Here is an 8,303-nt window from a genome sequence, read left to right as displayed (position 1 = left end):
TTCATTTCAGGGTCAGGAGAGAACAGGTGAGGGAGTTTAACAGGCAGAGAAAAATAAAGCGAAATGGGTTTCTAGATCAGTTAATGAGCTGGTTCCACGAACTGAACACACACTGAGATTGCGTGCTGTTACGGTTCCAAGGAAATGGTCAAATGTCAATGAGCAGTGACGGCACTTGCTCACTGGCACGGTGTCCGTAAAGTGCCCAGCATCATGTCTGGCACAGCGCAAGCCCTCAATACCGTATTATTATGCTACTTATCTTTCATTATTATTATAGGCACCTGGTTTAAGACACATCCAGCTAGACTCTCAGCAGCTCCCAGCCAGCAGGTTAAGAAGCGGGGACAGTTCCAGGCCCCTGCAGAGGGAGCTCTGAAACCATCCTGCCCAGGCTCAGGGGTGGCGGGGCCGCTACCAGCTCTGGCTTCCCGGGGAAAATGATATAAGTGATGGATCGGACTCCAGGGAGGTACCACAGCAGAGGGATCGGGCTGTCCTGACATGGAATCTTGGCTCCATAGTCAGTAATGGGACAAATTATTAACTTCTCTAACTTCAGTTTTCTCATGTTTAAAAATCCAAGAATAATATGTACCTACTTTGGGGAGTGGACTTAATCCTCATTTAATTGGGTTGTTATGGTACATAATAGATATTCCATTTGTTTGGTTCCTTCTTCCCAGTTCTCCTAGCTGTGTTCCTCTTCTTTTAATTCTTAAAACCTCTCTACGGAAGCCCAGCATTCTTACACTTTCCTGCTCTGTGTCCTGTTTCCCTTACTCATCTGGGAAAGTAGTCTAACAAACCCATCTCTAATAAGGTAGAAAAGAATGGCAATTGCTTAGACTCGAGATTACCTTTTCACAGAGGAATCTAGACAATGGAAAGCAGAGAAGAAATCTCAGGCCCTGAGCTTGTGTCAACCTGATGGGAAAGGCTTAGGGCCGGAGGATCATAGTAGGCACTCCCACTAGCCTGGTACTCCACCAATGACTGACAAAACTACCTTTTTTCCAATGGGGCATCCCACGCTTACAGCCCGGGACTTGCTCTGTCCTCCTCTGCGCCGGCTCTAAACTGGGGGCTTTGCAACAGAATCACAGTGAAATTTTGCAGCATCTGAAAGAAAGGTAAGGTGAGCTGAGAGAGGTGGTACTAAAATGAGACAGATATCAAAGTAGTCATTCATCCCAGACACATCCCCATGAGAAGATGATACCGGAGTGATTTAAGATACATTAGTACATGTGTGAAAGAAGGACGGAAACTTTGCAAATAGGAGCAAAGGGAGGAAAGAAAGATGAAAAGTGCTAAACTTTAAATGCTTGAGATTGTCCTTGAACTCTCTACCTTCCTTCCTTGCAAGTTAATCCCCATTTCTGTTGGATCAACACACAAGCTACTTTCCACAAATCTGCCTGATACTCAACCAGCAACAAGAGGTCAAAGTGTAATGCGTGTCCAGCTCTTAATCTGGAGCTGGCTTTTGGCAGTGTTTGTGGGGAGTTAACTTTAATTAATTGACTTAATTAATTAGGAATAGAGCTGACAGTTTCCCTTGCATGGATTTTAGAAATTAAAATTTTTCCCTCAAAGAAACTTACAGTGCTCTAAATCCCTGGGACTGGGAAGGAGGCCATCATAACACAGACATCTTCTCTCTTGGAGGGTCTCTCTCTTCACACAATAAATGCAATAGTGATCATTGTTGAGGGAAGAGGTAAGCCCTAAAGGATAAATAAAGGGGTATTCAGTGATGAACCTGGGGAGAAATAAAAATAGTATAACTGAGCTGTGGCCCTTACACCTACCTCCTTCTCTTCAGGAAAACTTTCTGGTGGCTTCCCACCCCTCACATTGATCCTTCGTGTAGAATTTAGTCCTGCAGAAGGAGCCTCAGCACCCCCTCCTTGAAACAACCTCTACCTGGAGGCTCTGAGCCCACAGCCATCAGCCATCCCTAATCCCTAAAGTAGATGTGGCCACATGCTGGTAGCAGAAGTTGCATCGGGAGGCTGAGCCGTGTTCACCCCAGGGTTCAGGCGTGTGTGAACTTGTCTGGAGAACCAGCGGATGGGCCTGCAGGCTCCTTGCCCTGTAAGGCCAGGGCTTCGCTAGGCAAGAAGGTGCCCTGAAAGCCAAGTGAGTCATGCTGCCTGCATTGCACAGTGAGCTCTGAGGGAGCACAGAAGGGATGGGTATTTGCCCCCAGGGGTTGGCCTGTGTCCCAGGGAGGGGCTGAGGTAAGAGGAGGCAAAAACTTAAGTGCTCTTGGAGGTGAGGTGCCAGCAATCCAGGCCTCCAGAGTCAGCCCTGATGGAAGACACCTCCCTTAGTGTGCCCAGCTTTGCTGGGAGCAACCAGCGGTCTTATCATGTGTTAATGTCCTGGCCAGGTAGGAGCCGCAGTGGCAGCACTCTGGCATGCACCCACCGTGCCATGGCTCTCATGGGTATTGTCAACAGTGACAGACGATGGGTTACAGGTGGAAGTCATGCTCTGGGGTCAGCCATGCCTAGAGACAGCTCCCAGGTGAGCAGCAGTCATAGCTGTGAGTACTGAGAGAAGTGAAAACTGAGACAAGTGCTTCGTGGATCCGGTGAAAATTCTTAGACATAAGAAGCTGGTTTTTGAGGGGAGGAGTCCCCCCTAGACCTAGTGGAGTTGAATCAGAGAAATACCGTGTAATGATATTATTGAAGACTCCTGCTACCCCTGACTGATATGTAATGGGGAATGAAGCCTATGTGTGTTGGGACATTGGGCCTATGTTTTGATTGTTGATGGGAGGCTTTGGAGATGAGACAGCCAGAATGCTGAGAATCATGCTAGGTCAGGAGCTCGATGGGCCCTGAAGCTGAAGGAGAGACCCGGTGTGGTGCTGACCTTCCCTTGGCTTTGAGGCAGCTGGGCTGTGTCGGCAGCACCACGGATTCTGTGGATCCTGGGCTACTCCGATGCCCCTAATGAAGTAGCACTGGGCACTCATTTCCCCAGGAGATTCCCCTCATTGAGCCATGGTAGAAAGTGGTGTTTGGGTGGAGGAATGCAATTCTGGGCAAAACATCGCTGGATGATTGGACACCTCTGTCCCAGCTTCTTTAGCCACATGGGTGACCTTGGGATGGTGACTGAGTTTGTGGATAGGATAGAGGGCTGTGTCTCCAGAGAGCTGTAGGGCTGAGAGCAATCTTAGTTGAACAAGGCACCAATGCTGCTCTCCTAATGGGGAGAAACTCCTATGAGGTCAGCATCGCTGGCAGATGTGCAGTGCCTCTCTTCAGCAGGTAAGGACTGCTTCAGCATAGTGGTAATAACAGCCACTACAACTGAAGATTGACTGCTATAGACTCAATGTTTATATTTCCCCGCCCCCCCATTCATATGTTGAAATCCTAACCCCCAATGTGATATTTGGAGATGGGGCCTTTGTGGGGGGTAGAACCCTTATAAATGGAATTAGGGCCCTTATAAAAGAGAACCCTGGGATACTTCCACCATGCAGGGATACAGCAAGAATTTGGCCACATATGAGCTAGGAATCAGGCCTTCACCAGACAAATCTGCCAGGGCCTTGACCTTGGACTTCTTAACCTTCAGTACTGTGAGAAATAAATGTTTGTTGTCTAAGCCACAGAGTCTATAGTATTTTTGTTATAGCAGCTTAAGTGAACTAATACTCTAACAGAGTAGCGTGTTTGTTCCATTTTCTCTTCTGAAGAGTTGATAATCAAAACAGACCCATTGGACTGAGTAAACACCTCTGAATGTCAAGACCTCTTTTGGGAATGAAGACCTCAGGGATGGAAGAAATACTTTCCTCCACAGGTGGACTGCAGGATAGGGTAACTTAATTTGAATATCAAAAAGAATGGTACCTAATTCTGCTTCCCAAGCTGGTAATGTGGTATAGAACAATTCAATATGACGCTGTGCAGATTATTGGGAAGCCTGCCTATTGTGTTTAGTGCTGATGCAATGGCCTCAAGAGGACTTTGGAAAAAATGAGAAATCAGTAGTTTCTGTTGGGAACTGAGTTCATGTCAGGTATAGAAGAGCCTGCAAACACAGGATAGTCAAGTGAGAAAACAAGCTTGAAGCTTGTCTTCATGAATTAATTATAAAATGCCTGAAGAAGAAAATAGGACCTGGTTTGAAAAATAATGTCCTGTGCTTTAAATCACTGCACTGTCCCCTACCATCAGTCTCTAGCAATAATCTCTGAACTCAGGCTCCCCCTGTTCCCCACAGTTTTTGTGAAGAAATAAATCACTTCTGGAAGATGACTGTTGGATAAAATAAGAGATGAAACAGCAAATAAGAAAAATGAAACAATTTTCTTTCAGGAAAAATGGAACTAGGCACCTTTAAATCTCATAAGCTTTGCTGTAAAAAGTTGTTTGTTATTTTTATTTTTTTCTAAAACATGCAGATATTAACTCAATTTCTGCTATGTATCCAGGACTAAGATTTAGGAATGGGTTGTGGTCTTGTTTCAATTGTTCCATTGCTAATGCTAATAAAATATTTTTTAATTTTTTTAAAGTATGTTTTTGTTGAATTTAGAGAGAGAAGGAGGGAGAGAGAGAAACATTGATGAGAGTGAAACACAATTGGCTTCCTCCTGTAGGACCCCTTCTGGGAATTGAGCCTACAGCCGGGACCTGTGCCCTGACCAGGAATCGAACCAGCCACCTCTCAGTGCATGGGAGGACACTCAACCAACTGGGCCACACTGGCCAGGGCCACAGTGTTTTATTTTAAACACACTCTCTTCTGAAACATCATAATGTCAACACTTCCTAAGGCCAAAATAGTTTTGGTCAGACAAATTCGATCATGTCCTGAAAGTGTCAGAATGAGTAAAGGATACCTTAAAGACTGTCAGGGAAACCATCTCAGTCTACAGGTAATAGTCAGTTGATTAGAAATGTTTTTTTGTTTTTTTTATGTCATTGCAGGAATCAGTGCATCTCTAATTGTTATTGCTGTCTACTGGGGCCCCCAGGGAATGATAGTATCTCAGAGCCTGACTTCACCTTTTTCCCCCATGGCCATTAGCCTTTGCTTGAGGCCTGTTCAGGTTATTTGGAAACTGCCCTTGAAACAGAGATTTGTGTGCTGTAGGTTACGGAGGCAGACACTCAGGAATAACCTGTAAGGGAATGAGGGAAGCAAGACTGAGCAAAGGAAGAAGCTGAGCTGATACTGTTGGACCCAAAGCCTTAGCCTATCTCCCTGAGGGCAGTGCCTGAAAAGGGACACAGCTCTGAACCCTCAGCATCCACCATTCCTCCCACCTGGGAGAATGAGTACTTGGTTGTTCTGACGTGGAAGGAGAGAGATGGAGGGAGAATAGACGATGCAGACCCACTGCAAGGCCCTTATTGAAGAGGTCCTTAATTAAGTACAAGGTAAAAGTGTGTTTTTTTTTTCTGTTATCTAATAATTGTATAACACATTACTCCAAAACTTAGTGGCTTAAAACAACAAAATAACGTATCATTGCTCCTGTTCGTCAGGGGCACCAGTTTCAAGGGGAAGGGACATAGATTCTACCGCTTGATAGGGAGTGACAAGGTCTGTAAGCACATGACAGAAGGGACATTTTTGGACCATATGAAAGCCTATAAAGCTTATATTTTCTGCTGCCAATAAACCCAATAAAAAAGTTTTAAAAATAATGGCAAAACTCAAATCCTTGGAATTTGTTTTATATATTTAATGCATAAATTCAGTCCAGAATATGCCAACAGTTGTAAGGAACTAGACATAGACCGATATCAAATCCAGCACGACTGTCTTCTACCAAACGCTACACATGAGAGTATAGGAGACACTAACTGAAGTTCTTCCCAGTCCAAAGAGTCAGCTGAGTACATTTTACATTCGTTTCCCTTCATTATGAGCTTAAACGTTCACATATCATGTATTGCATCAACCTCAAGAGTCGATCCTCTTTTTTGCAGTGGAATTAGGAAATCATGAAACCAGTACCATGTTTTCAACACTCCGACCCTCAGTTTCAGATCACAGAAATACTACTGGCTCCCTGTTCTCACTGGGCTGAAGCAATTGTGGTCACCGCCACGGGAATTTGGACCTCAAATTCAATTTTAAAACTGACATAAACTTTGATATTAGGCAAATGACGTTAGCTCTGACTGTGACAGACTGTGGGGTTGGCTCGGTGAACACTAATAGGCTTGTCTCTCTGAAGTTGATTTGTTATTTCCCAGGAGGGAGACACGAATACCTCTGTGTGATGCAATGTGAGAAACAACAGTCGTGGTGCCTCAGAGTTTTGCTCTTTGGTGATGAAATTCAGACCCGCTTGCATCTCTGTCATTTGTCTGATCTCTTTCAGTGCTATTCTAGGTGCCGGAGTGGGACAAAACTATTGGGGCAGGCACACAGTGGGCCTTTGTTCAGGGGGGTGGCGGGGCGGGGGGGGGGGGGGGACGGTTGGAGACAAAAAGATTTGTTTTAGATTAGGAACCCACCAAATCATACATTTCAGAAAACTTCTGAATTATTTTATTATAATATCTATTGGTATAGATAGGAAAGGTTGTTTAGTTTACAATATGCCACTATCGAATGTAGGATATATAATTTAGATAATAACAAATGAGGCTCCGAATCCTTTTATGATGCAGAGAGCTCTTCAGCAGCGTGTGGCAGTGCAATCAACGTTGTTTTTACAACTTAAAGTAAAAAGCATTTGATGGGAAACTGCTGTTGCAGAATGACATTGTATTTTACTGCTTTCACCAAAAACAAGTATCTTTTAAAAAGCTTTTAAAGAAATGATTAAAGCCCCAAATATATAAAGTTACCTTAGAGTAGTTAAATGATGAATATCTGTATATTTTGTATGTTCCAAATTTGGAGATATTTAAAGCAAAGAATTTTCATCGTTGGGCAGATAGTACATATTTTACTCTCTAAAGAGAAGCTTTTCAAGTCTATCTCTTTGAGGCTAGAGGAACTGGTTGGAGGAGAGGTTTGCATATTTATTTGAAAAACATTCAGAACTTTTCTCAGTTCAGTTTACATTTGATTCCAAATCAGGGCTCTCTGACTCGAGGTGGTGCATTGTTTCTCAAAATACCTAAAAGCACAGTACAGGGTAAGGCTTGAGAACTCTTCAATTGCGGAATATTGTCAGCGGTGCAAATACGTGCTTTGCATGCTCCCCCTATACCTTTAAAGCTCACTGAGGGGAGCGGGAAAATGGAAGAGGACAAAAGAAAAAAATGGGGGGCGGGGGAAACAGGAGACAAAGGATCCTCTGCCTGTGACATGGCAAGTTGCCCCCAATTGGAAATGGCTTATTGACTCTATTGCGTGTTTGTGTGTGTACACGTGCAAAAGTGTGTCTCTGTGTATGTGTGTCTGTGTCTGTGTGGTGAGTATGAGGATTAAAGCTCGCTTATTATTGCCCAGGAAACCATGATGGAGGTGGTATGTGTTTCATACTGAAGGACAGTCCTCAAGGAGCATGGGTAGTAAGACTGGGGCCCTGGGCTGCCAGCTCAGAGAACCCAGACCTCTGTCTTCTCAGCTTCACCCACCAGGAGGCGCCTCTTCCAGGTTAACAATAATCTGGGTCAAGGGTTTCTTCTTTTGTTCTTTAGGGGAGAACTCCTAGGGGTCCCGGGGAAATGACCTTGAATGGCTTCTCAGAGGAAGAAGGCAGGTGGTTCTCTTCTATGTTTTTCTGCCTTCATCCTTTGTTCTTAGATTCTCTGGAATTTGTCACTTTTGTCATTTTCCTTTGAAGAAAGTGACGGTTCCCTGGAGATTTTTCACAACACATCATCTCTTGACCTTTCTCTGAGAGGTTGTTTCTCACTTCACTGCCCGCTTGCTGCATGGCCCTTTTTTATTTGCAAGTGTTTAGGGTGACTACTCTCATGTGTGAACTTTCTGTCTCTCCAGCTGTATTTCACACTGGGGCCAACTCGCCCTCGAAAAAAAAAACCTACAGCCAGGATAAGATGAAATAGTCACCGATGTTTTCCTGCAAGCTCTTGAATTTATGCAAATTTGACTTTACAGGATTTCTCTTTATGTTTTTTAAGCCCTTTCACTGAAGCTGAAGAAATATCTGCCTTATTGAGATAATTGCAAAAATATCAAACCCTAGATAATTTGATATTCACTTTCCTTCTTAATACGTTTTTTGGGGGATATGAAAGTCCAACATTAAGAGATGATCAAAAGCACATGGCATTTATAGTGTACCCTTCCTAGTTTGAAGCGCCACTAATATCAGTGGATAAGATGCTGAGAAG

The sequence above is a fragment of the Cnephaeus nilssonii genome (assembly GCF_951640355.1).
Source record: "Cnephaeus nilssonii genome assembly, chromosome: 2".
Taxonomy (NCBI): domain Eukaryota; kingdom Metazoa; phylum Chordata; class Mammalia; order Chiroptera; family Vespertilionidae; genus Cnephaeus; species Cnephaeus nilssonii.
This window is presented reverse-complemented; position numbering follows the sequence as displayed.